The following is a 23,135-nucleotide window of genomic DNA, read 5'->3' as shown; positions in this document are numbered from 1 at the left end:
GACTTTTCTAAGCAATTCTTCCCAATGAATCGCCTTTAACAACTAAAATCGTCACCTGCAATTTTATCGAAACTAAAATCCGAGCACTAAAACCTGCTCAATCCCCCATTCATCAGGAAAACTCAATCGATCTCGTACCGAGATATCAACCCTATAGTGTACCCTTTCCAAGTACAATGCTAAAAACAACCAAATATCGACCTAAGGTCAACAACCCGAAACGATGAAGACCGAACCAAACGAACCCTTACGGATTACACCAATCACTAAACATCCCTTGTAGTGCGCCATACGACCAATACATAACTACCGTAACATCATAATCTAACGGCTAGAACCGATAGCGCCCAAAACGACTATGGAAACGCAAAACCCAAGGTGTACGAAATCAACCATCGTCACACCCGTAACAAACATGTGAGCGAAACACGGCTATCGCCTCACTAATCCCACAACATGGTCCTCACGACCCCACCATCGACGTATAAAACGACCGATAGTCCCCGCAACATGGTCCTTACGACCCTACCATTGGTGTATCAAACAACCAATAGATCACAAGACACGAAGGCTAGCCGAAAACACACGCGCCCTAGTGAATCCGAACTACACGCGACTCACTACCTTCACCACAACAACAATCGGGAATGGCCGAACTACACGAGCCTTAGTAATCCGAAACCACACGCGATTCACAATCTCAACATAGGAATGGTACTCGCATTTCCCACCGGTACTCGCATTTCCCGATAGTGTTACACCATACCGACATAACACTACTCCCTTGATGAAGTCAGCGGACCCCGAAGGTCATACTCCACCAACCTCAACACCGGATGAAGTCAGCGGACCCGAAGATCATGCTTCACCGATATAACACCACGCTCATGATGAAGTCAGCGGACCCCGAAAGTCATGCTCCACCAATCACGTATTCCCATGATGAAGTCAGCGGACCCTAAAGATCATGCTTCATCAAACAACCATACCATAATCGAGCAAGAACCACCTATACCAAACATAGGTACCAAACAATAATTCTCCACAAGAGAACCCGACACACACCTCCCTTAACCGGAGGATTTCACCTTGCTCGCCAAACACGTCCATTATCTCTCAACGAGATTTACCACGTTACCACCTCGGTGATGATTCAAATCCAAACCATAAGTATAATTTATCCGAAATTGTACTCTACCACAAATCGATCCAACCAGGTCTCGACAACATTTTCCGGATCTACCAATAGCATCATCCGAAATCTCACACTAAAACTTCCTCGTGCGGGAGTGTAACTCCCCCACTTATAACCACGTTCCATATCCACAACTCGTACAACCGCACAATGCTACCACAGGTAGACTTTACCAACAATTGGGCTCACACGACCCATTACCACATCTTGCTCCAACCTTGAGCACACGAAGGATTTTAACCAACCCTTAAACACTTTGTACGAAAAGTGTAACGCAACACAATCGGAGTCGAACACCACACTAGTAGGTATAAAAGAGGCACCTAATGTCGCGTCATAAAGACTCCATTACCAACACACATCGAGATTTAAAACACTCGATCTCAAGGGTTCCAACCAACCGACGAACCTCATGATTCGTCACTTCAACATCAAAGCAAACACGCGCTTAACAACCAAACACCAAAACCATTTCCGTGGCTTGGTAGAAACGTTTACCAAATACTAAGGAATGCTTGGTTGCACCAAGTCTTACGCCCTTCGCCCGTCAATCAATCATCAACATAGGGTACTTCCATTAGGAAACGTCACCCATAGCATAACATGCACAATAAAGGCACGCAACTCAAACTCAAACGGCTTTTAATAAATAATCAAAAGACATATTTATCAAAATTAAACGTACCTTAATGTCTCCTGGCCGCACCCGTCCCCGCTAACTTGGGACATTCTGACTTACGATGTCCTTCTTTTTGGCTTGAAGCACACCATACCATCACCCTTTGGTACCGAACATTCCCAAGACTTGTGACCCCTCACGCCACAATTGTAACATCTAGCCGCACTAGAATCCGACATACCCGCTCGCGTACCACCCGTGCTCACACTCGGACCCTTAGCCCTCTTACTCGGAGCACCATAATAAACGACCCTTCGCTCACTTGAAGGTTCACCCTTTTTCGATCGTGAATACGACTCGAAACCTCTAGCCAAGTCGAATAATTCCGAAAACGATTTCGCTTGACCCAGGCTAATTTTACTTTTCAAGTCATCATTCAAGGTCCGATAGAAATCTCCCATCAACAAACGATCATTCCCCAAATACTCCGGACAAAAACGAGCCTTCGCCATAAAGGTCGTCTTGAGAGTACTCAAATCCATAGATCCTTGTCGCAAATTTCGCAACTCATTACGCAATTCCCACAAATCGGCCGAAGTCCGAAACTCCTCGAAGAATTCCTCCTTAAAGTCGTCCCACGATAAAGCCATAAACGTCTCGCCACTGACAAGATCAATCTTACCATCCAACCAATCCCTTGCCCTACCCCGCAACAAACTCGTAGCGAGTCTCGTCTTTCTCTCGGGAGGGCAATCAATAGTACGGAAACACCCTTCGACGTTCGAAATCCAAGTTGTGCTTACCAAAGGATCCGGCTTTCCGTCATACATCGGGGGTTTAGTCCTCATGAAGCTCTTAAGATAACGCTCCATTTCACCACTACTTTGAAGTTCGGAATACCTCCTTTCCATTCTTTCTTCTAACGCACCGATTTGCTCCGCAACGGCGGCTGCAACCCTAGTGTTAAACTCCGCGTCATTCGCCACGGTCTCGTTTCGCGTCGTCATTCTAAAGAATGCAAAACGATTAGTCCACGAACGTGTAAAACTGTACGCACGACACAGCCCCATCTTGCTAAACACTCCTCGTACATCATTTGTTAGACACGATTTGCACCCGTAATAAGGTTTGCAAGTTCTTATTACGCACACATGCTGCATCGACTCGTTAGTACAACGACCGTCTCGCTCGATGATATACACAAACACAACCAAAATTCTACGCGGTACAAACACACGCGAGAATTATTATCACAACACAACAACATATTAATAATATCCGCATTACTAATATAAACGTTAGTCAACCTATAGCCAAGGCACTAACCAAACCCATTCCGACCCGTAATCCTACAAGTCCCGCAACAATTAAGCACACACACAAGTCTAAGTCTAGGCACCTATCTCAAGTCACCTAAATCCCTTAGACCATGCTCTGATACCACTTGTAACAACCCAAACCATCCAACCGATTAAACCGTGTAAAATTTACAAATAAAAAAAAATTTGCTGAACTGCCACCTGGCGCGGCGCGCCATATAGGCCGCGCGGCGCGCCAAACCTGACTGTTCGGAAAGTCTTTAAATGCGAAAAAGTTTGACTAGTTCCCGACGTATTTAGACAAAACACTTTTAACCGCATGTTCAATATATAAAAACTAGCGCGTTCCATTAATAAAATTTAGTTTACGAAGCGGGGCCCACATTGACCCAAATTACCCCTTAAGTACCAAAATACAATTTTTGACCATACGACTTTTAATACAAAACAAAGCCGAGCATGGCGATTGGGGATACGCTACCCAATCCTAATAAATCCAAAAGCAAGCCTTCTACGCAAACTATGCAAGTCCTCGAATCCTCGCGCTTACCCGAGCCACCATCCGCATGCAATCTATAAAAAGAGTCAACAACGAGAGGGTAAGCTAACGCTTAGTGAGTGAGAATATACTACATACATATATATGCATAAAATGGACACGCCACATAAATAAACAAATACCGCATACCGAAGCATCCAAGCATAAAGGCAAGCTAATCTAAGCATACCGTACGATCACTAAGCAACAAGCTAACAACATCAACAATGAGTAAGTTCACCAACGACAATGTGAACAAATGCCAATAAGCTACACCCGGAAGGTTAGCTACATCACAACAATACAACATTATACGTATACAATATTTAACATGCTAAACAATCACAAACACAATATGGTTAACCATAACGCTATGGTGCTACCGGCTCGTGGTTCACACCATACGTATTTGAGTCATACTCTTTTATAGTGCTACCGGCTCGTGGTTCACACTTCGACGCTACCGGCTCTTGGTTCACGCCTCGTTTTATAGTGCTACCGGCTCGTGGTTCACACTCGATGCTACCGGCTCGTGGTTCACATCTATTTTTATAGTGCTACCGGCTCGTGGTTCACACTCGATGCTACCGGCTCGTGGTTCACATCTATTTTTATAGTGCTACCGGCTCGTGGTTCACACTCGATGCTACCATAACATCCACAAACAAATACGCCATAAACATGAACGCATAATTATTCCACTCACAATATTAACCCTTCGCCATTGGGGTTATATAATCCATATCACCCACCCATGTGATAACGTACACACAAAGTGTGCACCTCGTCAAAGGTGGTCAACCAAAACGCACAACCGTGCCAATTGGACCTATACACAAGTCCATCAATCCACCTATATGTGAAGTGAGCTCTATGACCGAGAACCACTTCACCCGACCCGCACCCATCCTACACATACATATGCATATAGGATATTAACACTCACCTTGAAGTCTTGAAGAAAGCTTCCAAGTAAACCGCAACTCGCCAATGGAAAATACCTATTCCATTATCACAATTACAACAATACACTTAGAGTGGATTTACAAATCAACCCAATTCGTCACTTAGTGCAATTTCGACCCAAATGCACTTCCAAGCACAAACCGTGCCCAAAACTAACCAATAATCACTAACACACGTGAGAATGGTCCTAATACGCCAATTAAACCCGAACTCAAGTGTTAAACACGTGTCATACCCATTTTGACACTTAAACCCTAATTTTGACCCATTAGGTCAAAATCTCACCATTTACAAATTTTGACACCAAAACACATTTAACTTGGTTTTATACTTCAACTTAATCCATTTCAAGTTTATAAACCTCATTAAATCGCCAAATGGGTCATAATCACCACCAAACCCTAATTTGACCCAAAGTCACAATTAGTCAACCAAATAACCTTAAATGGGTTTCAATACTTCCATAATCACTAACTTAAGTGATTAAACTCAATTTCAAGTCCTAAACATGGCCAATTAGTTCACCAACCCAAAATCCACCAACAATTAACAATAAACCCAATTACTAGCATCACTAAACTCATTTCATCATGTAAAAGGGTTTTTCATCAAACTAACTCAAACCCTAACTTGAATATCAAATCAAATAGATGAAATTCGGAGTTTGAGCTTACCAATACCACCACAACGTAGCTAGGAACGAAAGGAACAACTTTAGAACTCGAGCTTTTGATCAATTCGGCCTCCTTCTTCACCAAAACCCTAAATCTCTCTCTAGAATCTCTCTCTCTCTCTAAAATAGTTTGAGAGTGATGAATGGATGTGAAAATGATCCAAAACTGATCCAAACCAGCTAATATGGCTCACAAATCCGGCCTCAAGTGAAATTACCCAATTGCCCTTCATTTAAACCTTTTAAAAAGGCTGAAAATTATCTCTGCAGCAATCGGCGCTCCGCGCCAGAAGGTGGAGCGCCGCTCCAAATAACTGGAAATTGTGGTCGAGCCCAAAACAGGTTTTAGCAACTTGTTTTGGCCATAACTTTTCGACCGTAACTCCGTTTTTGATGAATCAAATATCGTTGGAAACGTAATAAGATATTCTATCCAATGGTAAGGCTTTGAAACCTCAACTCAAATTTTATTTGGGGTTGAAAAGATATGTACACACCTTGTCACTTCTGACAACGTCCAGTTTCCTTCGACGTTCGAGCAAGCAACACGTACACTTCATACACGCATCATACACCATAAATACATTATGTACAATCAATATTTGGGTCTTACATTAAGCAATGGCATAAAGCCAACACAACACGCACCTTGTACAACCGTACAATGCTACCGAAAAGTAGGCTTTTCCAACAATTGGGTTCACACGACCCATCGCCACATCTTGCTCCAACCTTGAGCATACAAAGGATCTTAACCTATCTTTAATCACTTCGAACGAAGAGTTCATCACAATTACACAAGCTTTATTCTTGCAATCCTCCGATTGCCATAGCTTGTTAAAGTTTCACCTGGTCACTCATGTACCTAAGGGTTTCTCTCCGGTACCCTAAGTACAATGTGACCATAACATCGCCGGAGTCGACATTACGCTTGCAGGTATGAAAGAGGCACCTGACATCGCGTTACTCGGACTCCACCACCAACATTCATCGAGACCGAAAGACTCTACTTCGCGGGTTTCATTCATCCGATGTCACCCATTACAACACTAAAGCGGCCTTAAGTCATCCGTACCCGACGAAACTTATGTTTCTTCAATTACGACACAAAAGCGACCACGCACTACCAAAACAACACCAAAGCCCATTCTCATGGCTTGGTAAAATCTTTCGCCCATCACTAAGGAATGCTTGGAAGCACCAAGTCTTACGCCCTTCACCCGTCAACCCAACCATTAACACAGGGTAATTCCATAAGGAACGCTACCCCTCATTACACTACGCACTATCACAACATGCATCAAACAAAATCATAAGTACATTTCAATAAGATAATCGAAAGGTACATGAACATCGTCGTCAGGTTCTCATGCGTTACCAACTAAATCCAGACACACCGACTTTCGGTGTCTCACCTTTCAACAATTAAAACACGTAACCTTGTTAGACTTTGCATTCGTACATTCACGCTACAAATGACCCCGTTGTCCGCAATTATAACACGTGGGTACAAAACCACCGGTACCACTCTTCTTCACACTCTCGACACCCTCGGAAATGCTCTTGCTCTTTTTGTTCGAATGCATCGTAGTTTCGGACTTCCGCTTACTAACATCGGAACCACTCCTCTTTAGGACAAGCTTCTCAAAACCCTTCGCCATGTCAAACAACTCGTCAAAAGTTTTCACCGAGTTCCTACTAATCTTCTCTTGGTAATGATCATTCAAGATTCGGTAAAAGTCTTCCTTCAACATGTGGTCATTCCCGACATACTCCGGGCAAAATTGGGTCTTCGATAAGAAAACGGATTTGAGAGTGTTTAAATCCATTGACCCTTGCCTCAAAGCACGCAACTCGTCCTTAAGCTTAGAAAGATCGGCCGAAGTTCGGTATTCCTTGAAAAATTCCGCTTTGAACTTGTCCCATGTGAACTCCATACATTGTTCCTTACCATAGAGTTGAATTTTCGCATCCCACCACAACTTGGCGTCACCCTCAGCATACTACTACCATACCTCGTCTTCTTATCGAGATGGCACTCACTAGTACGAAAAGCCTCCTCCATATCGGAGATCCAACGATTGCTCTTTAGCGGATCTCGTTCACCATCAAAAGTGGGAGGTTGAGCATCCTTGAAGTTTTTGTAGTAGAAGTCTCGCCTTCCTATATTATCTTCGTGGAGAACAACCTTAACTTGTTCCTTGACTAGATTGACTACTTGCTCATCAATCGTATCTAAGAACATCTTTTTAACGTCCTCTAGAAACTCCGCTTTTTGACGTTCAAAGATGGCCTCTACCTTAGCCGTGAACTCGGAGTCCTCGCCTTGATCACCATTATCATGTCCGTTCCTCATCTTCATTCTAAGAAATGAACTCGGTTAGGAACGCAACACGAATAAATTATATACACCGTCGCGAACAATAATCACAATCAAATAAATACGCCACCATTTGCACATCTCATCTAGTTCAATACTTGTTGTACATCACTTGCATGACTTGGCTTGCAACCCTAATAATGGTCGCGAAGCATTATTACGCTCACACGCCATGTCGAGCTCATGAATACAACAACCATCTAGCTAGATATTCAACAAAAAACAACATGATTAGTAACAACGTAATCAATACATAGCTAGTTCACCTATTCTCTAAGGCACTAACTAAAACCCAAACTTACCCGTAATCCTACAAGTCCCGCAACAAATAAGCACACACAAAAAGGCTAAGTCTAGGCGCCTATCTCAAGTCAACTAAATCCCTTAGACCATGCTCTGATACCACTTGTAATGACCCAACCCGTTATCTAACCAAAAATGCAGTAAAAAAATATATTTTTTTTATACAGATAGGGTGCGTGGCGCGCAACCCCTATAGTGCGCGGCGCGCACAAGGCCCAACAGGTTCTGTCCGGATTTTTCAATTTTCGTTTAATGATCTCTTGCTTCCCGACACTTTTAGACCAAACGCTTTCACAACATATTATAATATGTAAAGCTAACATGTTTCAATAATAAAACAAGTTTTACGACACCGGGCCCACATCGGCCGTTTTACGACTTTCGTACAAAATTCAAGTTTTCGACTACATGAGTTTAAGTTTCAAACACAACTACGAGCATGATGTTTGGGGATAAACTACTCAATCCTAAGTCGAAACCAAAAGTAATCCCAGCAAGCATCAAAAGGGAAAATCATCTAATCCCGAGCATAACCTTGCCACGTCCACCTCCGAACCTAAAAATGTAAACAAAGAGAGGGTAAGCTAATGCTTAGTAAATGCAATACTTATACGCATAAATACATAATTCAATCACTTGCATACACCTACACAAACAACATAATATCATTAGCAAACCGCAATAAACGTATAATCGTACGTACAACAAGTCAACACCAGATAGCATAGTGATCTCAACAATAATACGTGCCAGAGAACAAAATACGTACAATGCTAGTGAAACATACACACCCCAACAAACACAATGTCGACATTCGACTCGATGGTGGCCGACGAAGAGCGGTAGGTCAAATACGTTAACCACTCACCACCCATCGCAACGCGTACATGGCCGACGAAGAGTGATATGTCAAATACGTTAACCACTCACCACTACGCACCATGAGGCCGATGAAAAGTGCAATCGAAATGTTAAAACTTACCTCAAACACAAGGATGGCCGACGAAAAGCGTAACCGCTTACCATCCTACGATAAGTGGCCAACGAAGAGCGGATCCCCAAACGGATAACACTCACCACTTACCCCAACACACCTATGTGCTTGACAAAAAGAGATAGGTCAAACGTTAATCACTTGCCACATAACCAAACATACACATGTGACCGGCGAAGAGTGATAGGTCAAGCATTAATCACTCGTCACATAACCAAACGCACACATGTAGCCGACGAAGAGTGATAGGTCAACCATTAATCACTCGCTACATAACCAAACTCACACATGCGACCAACGAAGGGTGATAGGACAAACATTAATCACTCGTCACATGCCTCACCTCCAATCGTGGTCGTCAAAGAGTTAATCCTCCCGGATATCACTCACCACATATCGCAACCAAATATAGCCAACGAAGAGCTATCCATACGGATATCACTCACTATATTTTCCAACCCAATTGTGGTCCCCGAAAAGTGAATCCTAACGGATATCACTTACCACACCGCACGCAAGCAACCAAATTATATACATAAACGTATAAATATTCCACTCACCTCGATTACTTGAAAATCAATCCCGTTTGAGCTCCGAATCGTCCAAATGCAAATCACCTAAGTAATTCACAAAAAATAAGCTAAACACTCTAGCTTATAACAAAAACACCAATAAGTGCAATATTGACCCATTTGCACTTACTTCTACTTTGACTAAGTCAAATCACACCCGAAAACCCCCATAATCACAATCGACTAGTGATTATGTTCCAACAACTCATTTTACTCAAGGTTTCATCATCAAAACACATTACTTGCATCAATTTACACAAAACCCGTTTTGACCTAATCTCAAGTCAAAACACCCATTTGCAAGCTTACACCATTAATCACTTACAACCTAAGTTAACTAGTGATATTAACACCCGAACATGATTATCAACTAATCAATTTCATCATCCAACCCAAACCCCCCCCCCCCCCCAACAATGGTTATCAACACCATTTATTAGCCCAATCACCAAGATATCCACTAATGGGTTTACTCAAGAATACACAACTCAAAACCCTAACTTGGAAATCAAATCTAGCAATTGAAATTCGAAGTTAGAACTTACTAACACTACCAAAATGTAGCTAAGGAAGAGATGAACAACTTTAACACTTGAGCTTTAGATCAATTCAAACTCCTTCTTCCCCAAATCACCAAATCTCTCTCTAGAAATCTCTCTCTCTCTAAGAATGAAATGAGAGTGTTTGTGGATTTGAAATATGATCCAAAACTAGATCCCAAACTGATAATATAGCTACACATCCGGCCTCAAGTGAAAAGACCGAAATGCCCTTCATTTAACTCAAAATAGAAAAATAGGAAATTCTGTCACAGGGGCTGTGCGCGGCGCGCACAAGATCAAACTCAGCCTGCCGGTTTCAGTTTAACCCAGTTTGATTACTCGACGTTTATGTACACCTGTACACTTTGGTTTAGGGTCTTACACTGCATGAGAAAGATTCAAACATTTGCTTCAAAGATGCCCGAACCACCGTCTTGAGAGCTCTGATCAACTTTTGACCTTTTACAAAGGTCTGAATCGGAACAATAAGTCTACTCTTGATGCTGTTTCTCAAGGTAACTTCATGAAATTCACCGCAGAAGAGTCAAGGAGATTGATCGAGGAGATGACTTTACACCATCATGATTGGAACACGGAAGAGCACATTTCATCAGTAACATCGCTTTCTGCCTCCGATCCTATCGAAAATAAAACCATCAAATTTCTCTCAGACCAAATAGAATACCTCACCAAAGAAGTCGGAGAGCTAAAGAAACTCTCGCAACATGTGTCTCAAGTGCAATTATGACAAAATTTTACTGATCCACATCCGGCCAAGGTATACGAGGCTGAATGTGAGGACTCTGTTGTCTACTATGATAAGATCCTAGCTCATTCGCACAACCAACCTACCAACCCTACTACCCCACCAGAGACAAGTCCAGACGATGTCCTGCTGCGAATCATCTCCATGATCACAGCAAGACAAGACGCAGCTGACTTAGTCATGACTAATCACTTGAGTAGTCTTGAAAATCAAGTAAGCCAGCTAAATCAAAGTCTCGATTCTCTAGGTTGTCCTAAAAATGACTCAAAGGTGGAACATAGCCAACATTCAGTTTCTTATAAGGAGAAGAAACTAACTAATGCCCGTTCGGGTGTAGTCATTGAGTCATCAGCTAAACCTACTGGGAAAGCACCCATTTCATTCCCGGACCGTCTCAAGCAAAGACATAACAAGATGAAATCTTTCAAGCTTGACGGTAAATTTTTGGACAATGTGTCTAAAAATCCTCATAGGTAGAAGTATTTTAGAAAACTCTTATCAACCAAGGATAAGGTACCCGAAGTACCCAATGTCCCACTGAACGCGGATTGTTCAGCCATTCTCTAAAATACTTTTCCTGAAAAACTATGGGATACTGGACGATTTACCCTTTCTTGTTCAATCTACCAATCTGGTACTATCTATTCTCTCGCTGACCTTGGTGCCTGCATCAATCTCATGCCCTACTCACTATTCCAGAGACTCGAAATTGGAAACCTTAACCCTACCAAAATGAGCATCCAGCTAGTTAAACAATCCACTAGATATCCTAAGGGAATAGCTGAGAACGTCATGGTTAAGGTCGACAAATTCCTCTTTCCGACTGACTTTGTGGTTATGGACTATAAAGAAGACATGAAAACCCCTATCATCTTAGGAAGGCCTTTCATGAATACAGCTAAAGCGATCGTTGACGTTTATTCACGGACTATCACCTTGAGAGCCCGTGGAGAAGAGGTCACTTTCACGATCGACGAGTCTGTATGTCCTTTGATGGGAACGACGATGTAAATACCATCTCCACTAGAAAAGTCACATCTTATTTCGAGAATGAAGAGAAGAAGATAGAAGTAGAAGACAAGAAAAATAACCACTCCACACCAACCCAATCTTCACTCCCACCTTATTTTGATCTTTTAATGACTAGAAAGGACTTCGTTCTAGAAGAACTCTCTGAACCAATTATACTTGAAATTCCTGACCAGAGTGACGAGGAGGTGGATGAAGAAATTGAAATGGAAAGCCCGGATGAGAAGAAAGGGATGGAGGATTATAGCAATAAAGTAGTGGTTAATATTGCTACCATATTGGAGACGTCAATGGACATTGTCCCACCTCCATCTTTAGAGTACAACATTATGACCAACCCGAAGTCACAAAGAAGAAAGACGGGTTTTGCGTCAGGACTACCCTATAAACCATCACTCTGCTACATAATGGCATACACATCACGGAGTGATGAGGACCCCTTTGACCATCTCATTCCAAGAAAGGAGGTAAAAGAAGTTGATAGCTTTGTTATACCTCAAGTTAAACAAAGCATTCACTTCAAACCACCACCTCTTCTTATTGGACATCCCTTATTCTATGCCCGCTTCAATCTCATCGGTATGTTCCAATATTACCTCTTGTGTCCACTGATGGATGCAAGGGATCCGCCTAGATTTCCTAAGAAATAAGGCTAGAGTCAGGCTCGTAACTTGAACAAAAACAAGCGCTTCTCGGGAGGCAACCCGTGTGTTTATTTTTCTGTAGCTTTAGCAGTAGTTAGATTAGGATAATTAAGTTAATTGAATAAGTGAAAAGTAAAACTTAAAATAAAATTTTCAACGTTTCTTAGGAATAATTCACTTCTCTTACTTGTCTTGAGCTTAAATGTATTATTTGCTACATTATTTCAAAAGTCTTAAAATGAAAGACAGTCAACACTTTAAGTGTGGGATTAAGTTTTTTAGTCATACACTGATTTGTTGAATTTTCAAAAACCTAATTTTTGAAACCCTCAAGTTTTCAAATAACTTTTTCAACAAAACGCAAATCAGTGAGTCTATGGCCTAAAGCTTAACCACCTGTCTAGGTTTGATCTTTTCCATTTTTACAAGTAATAGATAGATATTGATGCTTGTGATGGAGACTCTTTGAATAATGATGAAACGACAAGGAAACCCGTTGATTATTTCATTGCAAGTTATTGGTGGATGGTGTATGGAAGATGAGAACGCCCTAATGAGCTCGAGTGCACTTCAAGAAGACCGATTTGAATCCAGCAGAAGATGGTTCCGACTCAGTCTACCTTCAAATCCTCAGCTCACGGCCACACCCAAGGGGAGTATTTCGTTTCTTTCTCTCTGTTTATTTTGATATCCTTAAACTATACTCTATCCTAAGCTTATCACTAAGTGTGGGATTCCAACCCAATATTGAGCTTAGATACATTTTTCAACATGTTCAAACTCTAAGTGTGGGATTTTAGCTCCCTAAAATCTAAGAATGAACATTAGAGACAATATTCCTCTAAGTGTGGGATAGCGGTGTAGTACACCGTAATTAGCTACGGGATGCTCGAAAAATGTTCTTAACTTAAAATTTTACTAAGCTTTTCGAGTGTACATACTATTTAGATTCTTCGTCCTGAACGTAATTTTTTCAAAATTTTTGACTAAATGATACTTTCTGAAAAAGTACTTTCGAAAATCAAACGTGTTTGTTCTAAAATTAAGACAAATGAGGACACAAATCTTCTTAAGGATGAACCGATTCTCTAAAAGAGCATTGAATGACTAGGCATTATTGACCCAATATAACTGCTGTGAGGCACCCCAAAAATGGCCCAATAAGCATTCATTTTTAGTGCTTCACTATCTTTTCCGTTGAGAGTGCCGATGGTAGCATTTAGAGTTAGAACTTGACCTTGACATACATTTCGAGGCCAATGGTTAGTAAGCGCCATTCGTGGTGTAGGTGCGATACTCCTTCCAAAATCATTCTGAATAGAGAAGACAAAAACCTCCGTTTTCGTTTCCACTCCACGCATTTAAACCGACCAACTCACGCCAAAAATTTGATCAATCAGAAAATAATCACCCCAAATTCACTATCAAATACGTTACCCTTTTCACCCTCTTTCCTTTCTCATTTCCAAAATCTAGAAATTCAAAGAGATAGAATGATCAAGTTTACTTCAAACACTTGTCGAAAAAATTTCGAAATTCCAGACTATTTTTGATAGGTCAAAAAGACCTATTTCTGGTTAAATACCTTTCTCTCTGGGCACAAGAATAAATAGACAAAGTTATGAAGATGGGATATGCAAAAAAAAAAAAAAAATGAGCAAAGTCTCAAAAATAAAGAAGAGAAAAGTCTTCAAATAAAAGCATATATCCCCCCAAGAAAAATGAAGATTGTGACCCAGGAGGATTGCAGAAAAGAGGCAAAGTCTTCGCTGAAAATCAGCACCCTCTAAAGGAACTCTTCAACAAAAATAGGGTACCATCTTTCCTAGAAAAAAGTATATCCTCTTTGAAACAGAAATCTATCGAATCTCTCTAAATTTAAATGATCCGAAATCACCCTTTTCGCCATATCAAAACCTTCACTTTTCTCCGCAAACCAACCTTTAAACCCGCTCTTCCTCTTGAAATAATGATAGGGAAAAGATCAGTATCGTCCTTATCTAACCGGTGGAGATTTGATTATTGGTCAAGCCTATGACAATACTTGCAACATGACTGACTATGAGCGAATTCACTTCATAGATTGATAGGGAACTCCAAACACTTGAGTGATTTGAGTGACCCGTGTAAGGAAGCCAATGTCATGTAAACCCCCCTCATGCTTGCAGAGATAGTTTCTACCCCTTTTAGAAGACGGTTTGTCTGATTTTCTCTTATAATAAATAACAAGTCACTTGAATAATAGAACAGAAACCTCAGAAGCATCCTTGAACTCAAAATAAAAGAGAGGTTTGCTTGAGGACAAGCAAAGTCTAAGTGTGGGATATTTGATATCGGCTAAAAAGTCACGTTTTTACCCCCGATATTAGCCCCATTTATGATAAAGTAATTGACTTTATCATCTAAATAAGCATTTATTTACTTCATTTGGTGGATTATGTCATTACAAAGGCTACGTTTCAAGAATTACTAAAAACGGATGAAAAACGAGGAAAAACGAGCAAAACCAGCTAAGACAATTAACTCGCATTTAAATAACTTATTATATAATTTTTGGAAAAGTTTATTTACTTAGTCTCATGTTGTAGGATATTTAATTACGAATGTGTCGGCGCAAGAATCGTCACAAATGGAGCTAAAATGAAGATTCTGGAGCGAAAACGGTGAAAGACAAGTTACGATCCAGCAAACGGCTTGCCATAAGGAAAAATGGCCTCCCAGCAAACGGGCACCAAAAACGGCTTGTCTGGGCAAACTGGCATTGAAAACGGCCTTGACAAACGGCTTACCAAACGGCCTACCAAACGGCCTGCTAGGGGTTTTTCAGCCATTGATTTACAATTTTGCCACCAAGCATTTCCTATAAATGGGGGCTTCATCCCACCATTTCAACACACACCATTCTTCACTTCTCTCTCAAATATCTCTCTATAATCGCTCTCTAGTGATCTATAGGAGATTAGTTCTCTCTACTTTCTCTCTCTAGATTCTAGATAGAGAAAAGTACAGAGATTAGGATATGTAATTATCTTTTTATTGTCGCTCTCTAGTGATCAATAGAAGATTAGTATGTAGTTAGTAGTAGAAGCTATCGAGCATTGTAACGCTATGGATATTATGAAGAAATACAAGTGTTATTCTGCCGACATTATTCGGTAACATCTATCATTTCTTTTATTAATTTATTATAATATTTTTGTTCGATGTTTGTGATTTATTAATATTAGAAATGCTTGCTGCCATGATGTGTGAGTAATTGCTTAATTGTTTGCCATGATTTAATAATGTTAGTTAGGGATGATTATCGTTTCGTACTCGCTTTCTGTCTATGATATTGAACCTCGTTATTATTGTCCTTCCACCAATAAACGTGATTAAAACCTTTTATAAAGTCGATAATTATAAGGTAATTAATTATCTGTGTTTATACATTGGTCAAGGTATGAACCTATTAGAAATACTATAAAGTACATGGGGAATTACCATAAGACCAGATCAAGACATTGGTCAGGAGTATAAGACTCGAGGAAATACTGTTGCAATAGTAGAGTACCGTGTTGATGTACTATAGGACCACTTGAGCATGGTCAAGGTTAGAAGCTATGGAACTACTATAAGTCTAGTACATGGTGGATAAGTAAGGGATTTATTTGGTAGATTTAAGTAAGAGCTAGTTTAAATCATAAATGGGAGTTTAACGCACTATAATATAAACTAAGCTTATAAATCTTTAAGGATGACTGAGAAATATCAGATGTTCTAATTTGTCTATAAACCCTTAGATTTTACCAAACCATTGACATAAAGGAATTTGAAACACAATCATAGCCACTCACTTGGGTGATACACTAAGGTGTTAAAAAAGGTTGGATATTATCTATATAAGGCTATGCTACTTTATTCGTGCGCCCAAGGTATGCATTACATCCAAGATGGGCCGCTTATATCCTTAAACCGGATAAAGCGTCGGGAGTCGAGCATAGTCCATCCGATCAGAATCACGATAGCCTAGTTCCTCGTGACATGCTAATCGAGAAATCAATTAGTAGGGAATCTAGTGTTTACAGCAAGGTATATCTAACCAATGGGTGCCTCGCAATCATCCCGACACTACGTTATCTTAAATCATGGTGAACCACGTCTTCTGTGTCCTTAGCCGTTGCATGCCAGCTAGCTTATTTTAATTATATTGCTTTAATATCTTAATTACAATTATATAAACTATTCAACCCAACTATTGCCTTTACATAATTTGATATTCCGGATAAAGTGGTGTCTAGAATAAACTGGTTGGACTTGGTTGTTGAATTTTCCGAACAGTCGCCAATTTATTGGGACCAAAAGGATCCCGCCTCTCCACATAAGGTGTACCTGGCCACTAGTCTTGGATACTAAATTGTGTATAAACCCAATCTTAATTACTGAATTATCAGAATAATCTCCGATTCAAATTCAACCGCTCAAGGAACGACCCTAGGTCATATTTACCCTTGCTAACCCATAGGAAGGAATAATAGATTTAGGCCCAACATATATAAATTAAACAATCAACTTCTTTTGTTGATATCCTGAATTGACATTTTGCGACCTAACGACACCGCATAAATAAACCGTCCGATTCGGGCATATCATAGGAGTAGTTAATTTTTGGCGCCGCTGCCGGGGAGCGGTAGTACGATTTGGAGCCTGTTTAGATTAGTTAGTTTTTAAGAGACCCTTTTGACGGAGGCTAGCTTTGTCAGAAGTTACTAGTTTACCGTAGTTAGGTTAGATAATATTAGCTTACTTTAGTTTAATTAAAAAGTTTAAAATGGACTTCCTTATTAGTGAACCTTTAGGATGGTTTAACCTACTTAGATCGCTAAGAATTCTTCCGACACATCCTTTCTTCTATCCGATATCATACATTGTACCCATCCGACGAGATCCACGCTTACTGTAACACCGTACATTTTTTTTTAAATCATAGCAGAAACATAATATATTGATATTTACAAACCATACATAGAAATTAACTAAACCATAGCTATTACAGTCATCCAGGTATTACGTTAACCAAAAGCTTTTACACACATATAGGTATCAAAATATAAACACCAGAGTGTACCTATCAAACATATCCAAAAGCAACCACTCCCAAAACTATAGCATGCAAAACTTAACCTGCAAGGGAGGAACTGTGGGGGGAGGGGAGGTTAGCATAAAGCTAAGTGAATGGAATTATCCTAATAGTCATAGGTATCTAGCATCAAGATAAGCACAATGAAATAGCATCAACCAGGTAAACCAGAATGGTAACACTAGGCTCGGGGGCTTGTACGGGCCATTAACTACTAGTTGATCGAGCTAGAGTTTACCGAAAGTTCCTGTTACTGTCTCCCTCGCATAGTAATCCGGATGCAGGGGATGCGTCATTCAAACTATACTACACGAATAGTAACTCTTGAACCCAACTTTGCAGCAAGGTTGACCTTATACTCAGCTTTATACCCAAAGCTAATTACCGACTAGACATCATAGCCGATAATACCCAAGTGCACATAATCATTACATAAGCATAAACATCATATGCTAACTAGTCAGGTACAACATGGCAGGACAACAGTAGCATAACCCGCTACTACATACATATAACAGTTAAGATAGTCCCACTCACCTGATAAACAGCAAGAACTCGGAAGTCTTATATTACTGAGCCTTCTCCGTTCCCTTATTACCTGAGAATACCATATTTAAAGTTAGTACATATCTAACTAATAATATCATCAATTAATACTCTTAATAACATCATATAGCCTAATATATCCATATATGACAAGTTTACATGGTTTCCCATCCAATTGCAACTTTCCCACGCGTGTAGAACGAGGCATACGCGCTATTCCATCATTTTGACCAAAAATAAAGTTTGATTCAGTGTTTTAAAACTTCACCATTAGAAACTACACCTCATTACGTTTCCAACGGTAGTTTATTCATCAAATACGGAGTTACGTTTTGAAAGTTACGGCCAAAACAAGTTTTCCAAAAATCTGCCAGACTGAAACCGCACGGGAGCATCTGCAACCGTACGGTTGCACCTGCAACCGTACGGATGCACCCTTCAACCGTACGGATGCACCCAAAATGTCCCGGATACACCCCGTAACCGTACGGATGCATCCTGCAACTGTACGAGAGCTGTTCATCAGTATCAGGTCGCTGTTTTCGTCATTTTTAACCCCAAATCTCGTTTTTGCACTATTTTGACACTACAAATCACTTAGAAAACATATATAACTCGTATACAAGCATTTTCTAACATCAATTTGACATAAACAATACATTCAAATCACTTTTTGATTCAAAACCCACTTTTACCAAAACCTAAACAAAAACCCATTTTGCAAACTGATTTGCTATGAAAATCTGATTATTTTACCTTGTTAGATTCGTGTAATCACAAGGAATGATTTCTCAACTTCAATTTAACACAAAAACAAGAATCAAGGGTTAGGGTTTTTTGAGTATTTGAGAGAATAAGTTCGGTGTTTGATTTTTCCAAAAAAGGAAAAAAGAGGAAGCAGATGCATATAAGGCAAAAAGGGGTTTCTTCATGTGGAGGAAACCTCTTCCGTGATACACACGGGTATTTACCAGTTATCTAAAATATGAAACACCACATTAAGTGGTCCAAAAGAGGTCCAAATTAAATAAACAAACCTGTTCTGTGACCCTTGTCACAAACTGGTCTCAACTATGTAATTAAATAATTATAAACATATAATTATTAAAATAACATATAATAACACACAAGGGCAATTAGGACAATTACCACTAGGCCTAATGTGAGGTTGTTACAAATCTACCCCCTTAAAGGAGATTCTGTCTTCGAAATCTGGTCACACTCGAACCAATAAGTTTATCTAGTCATTCAAAGTCAACAAAGGTCATGGGGACTACAGAACACCACAACGAGTCATAGTGAGACCTAAGTTAACACTTCTTACAATATTACTAGGCTCAGTTCATCTATCAAATAAAAAGTCATCAATCCAAAGTCAACCACAAATTGTCTGATGATACTATGACCCCATGATTAGAACACCGCTTAAGTTAGATGACATATAATACCCGAATCATTCACCACACACTAATCTAAGTTATCATCTTCACTACATGCAGAAGTAATCCCATACCGAAATCTGTCACTATCTGAAACTTGAATAATTCAATTTTCGCCGAATTTTAAGATTAACAAGGTTAACAAACCATCAATCATTATTAGTTACCCACTTTTTTTTATACACTAAATAATTTGTATCAAACATATTGTTTTTGTCAACAATCCTAAGGTTTTCTATGACAAATTTCACATCAAATCCAAGTTTACAAGCTAAAGTTATGAATTACCGCTAACGATCCACCACTTTATATTAATCAATCTCGTTTTGGGGTTAACTCTGAGTCATTTCCATCGAATTTCCAAATCAATAAAGTTCAAAGAACCGAACCGGTCAATAGCTATTCTTACCTTTAAATACACAAAATTAGCTAATTCCCACAATACAATATTTCTAAGTCAACCCTGATCGCACTAAAATTGTCAAAATTTTGTAATTCGATACCCGTTTCAAACCCGACCTTTAAGAATTTTGTTATAATTCAATCAACCCTGTTGATACTCACCAATAATTTATGGTTTAAATTGTATCCCTAGTCTACTCGTCCATAGTAGAAACGATCACTAACACAATTCCAAGTCAAACTTAATCGTGAAATCCCGAATTTTTTAGTAACGAATAACCACCAACACGTATTGGAAATAATTATTTATCTGTTAATTCCCTCGGGTAACATTGATACACGCGTTTGACATTGCTAAAGTTACTTCAGAAAGGTCATCACGTGATTAAAATTTGGTCAGATTCTGCAATTAAAACCCATTTAATCAATAACTATCAAATATCTAGACATTTCACAACCATCATTACTATGTCTAAAAGTCAACTCTCAGTCAAAATCTCGAAAACTGCAATAAACGATTAGTGAGAATAATTCCACGACTAATTTTCAATTATATTCCACCAAGTTTCCTTAAGAAATTTCATTAAGACTTAACCAAACTATAGTTCACAATCTATCGAATCTATTGACATATAATTCATCACTTATCATCTAATCCGTCACTCGCTACATCTCCTCTGGCTCCCGAAACTACGGTATGATTTACCACGATGTATTTTCGTTGGCCAGACGTAATACATAATCCCAAATCATACTTTCATTTCGAGTAATTCAGAGCAAGACCCTAATTGCGTCCATCAATTCATTGCAATATATTATTCACTAGTCACTGGTAGTATATTCTAATAATAAATATATTCTCAAAAGAAATACACCAATTTTGCAATTTTGTTAGCCGATTACAACTATCATGGCACATTTTCATGTTCGTCACATTTGCACTGTTGAGATTACCCAAATAAACCCCTTTGACAAACATACTGATAATACCCGGCATTTCTGTTATCTAAGTCCTCTATAGTCACTACTGTCAACTGACGATGTTCTACAACCTTTAGAAAATAGTCATTGTCAAGCCATACCGATTCGTCCCAAGGGAAGTCTAATCACAAATCCCCAATCACGATCTGATACTCGTTATGGTATTAAGGTTAATGCACACCCAATACTCAGTCATCGGTTAGGTTAAAGTCTGACTCTGTCTTCTTAAAAGACTAATTCAAGAATGCCGTCCACACTTACTTTCGAAAAACCACACAAAAGGTCACATCAGGTCACAGAAGAAAGGCTGTTCCTTAGGATAATCCTACGAGTCCTATGCAACATGTCAAGTCATACTATGATGCCACTGGGACAGTCACACATATTGGTTCAGTTACGGTCTATAAGCATACAGACTCTGCCTCATACGGCTACTCAATAGAGTTCAAGTCTCTGGTCAAGACATAAGGGGACTACTATCCTAATCAGTCCCTACGGGTCACTACGTGTGTCCTATCGATCAACAGTCAATGATAAAGAAAAAGACTTCATACAAGTCTTGGTTCCCACAAACTGATCTTACATAACAACAGAAACTAAGTCTGGACTATTAGACCAATCACCTTCCATACACTAACGAATTACCAAAAGCATGACAAGATAACAAAACTAACTTATCCAACATGTTGCATGCAATACAAGTAGCAAATCTCAATTAGCATGGTAAGCATGTTACAGTAATTAAGCTGCTATGCACCAACTAAACACGAAACTATACTAAGGCTATCTGAAATAGTTTCCACTACAATATTACCGACATAATCAATAAACTGCGGGTAACAGGTTTAAGAAATTTCAAACACAATCGTTAACCCCCCAATCATTACAATTCAAGGCTACGAAAATTCAACAATCACAAAAGTCCCTAATAAGTTACCTAAGTAGTAATCATGACCTAAATATACACTGATCACGGTTTCGAATCGGATTTTACCAACATTCATTATAAGTTATTCCCATGCAATTCTTTAGTCAGGTCCAAAATCCTTTTCTATCAACCCTAAAGAACAGATAAAGGAAATTCCTTAGGTCAATGATGTGGTTTCCTACACAACTAGTCCAGTTTTGCAAGGTATAACAGGGCTAGATGCATCTAGTAGGTCAATCATATTCCATATGCAAGCAAATCACATATCACAAGGTAACAACAAGAGTTCAAGTCTGTAACGACCCTGGTTTTTCCAACGTTATTTATTAATAATTATTATTATTAATACGCTTGATTAAACGAATGTATGTTATTACATTTACATGTTGCTTTAATTGCCCGTACTTGAACTTTAAATGCCCGAAACGTCTTTGTGACACCCGGAACTTGCACGAATAATATTTTAAGATATTATTTACATTCATGATTAATTTTATTAATCATTTTAATTAACTAAAGCTATTAGTTAGTTACTTGGGCTTAAGTTGGACTTTTATTGGATTACTTGCTAACTACTTGCAAACTTGGGCCTTTTAGTGTTAATGGACTTGTGTAAGCCCACCCTACTTATATTTATGAATTAACTAGCCCACATGACACTTGTAAGTATTAGTTTAGATCATGAACTAGTTAGTTATTACTTAAAGGAATCTAGTTTGCTCATTATCCCCATGTAAACAACCCTTTTAACCAACTTTTAACCCCTTTACTTGCAAGTAACCATCAAGCAAACCTCTTCCCTCCTTTTTGCTGCAGAATTTCGTGGCCCTTAGGCCATTAGATGGGCATTTTAGTTTCATTTCTTCATTACTTGTTCACTTGAAATCTCTCTCTCAAAAACACACACACATTACTTGCATACTTTTCTCTCTTTTCTCTCTTTTTTCTCTAAAGATTGTAAGTATTATGAACAACTTTTCTTCTCTTTTCTTTGTCCCAAAACTGAATTTAAACATCACATAATCATCTTCATCAATTGTTGTTTGTTTACTTGTTCTTACTTAATGTTTGAATACATGTAGTTACTAGTTACTTGTTACTTACTTTCAAGCTTTCAAGAAGCAAACTTTTTAGTTTGATTTCTTCATGTATATCTTGTATTTAACAAGAACATCAAGAA

Source organism: Rutidosis leptorrhynchoides, chromosome 5 (assembly GCF_046630445.1).
Source record: "Rutidosis leptorrhynchoides isolate AG116_Rl617_1_P2 chromosome 5, CSIRO_AGI_Rlap_v1, whole genome shotgun sequence".
Lineage (NCBI taxonomy): Eukaryota > Viridiplantae > Streptophyta > Magnoliopsida > Asterales > Asteraceae > Rutidosis > Rutidosis leptorrhynchoides.
The sequence above is the reverse complement of the archived record's forward strand: the minus strand, read 5'-3'. Positions refer to the sequence as shown.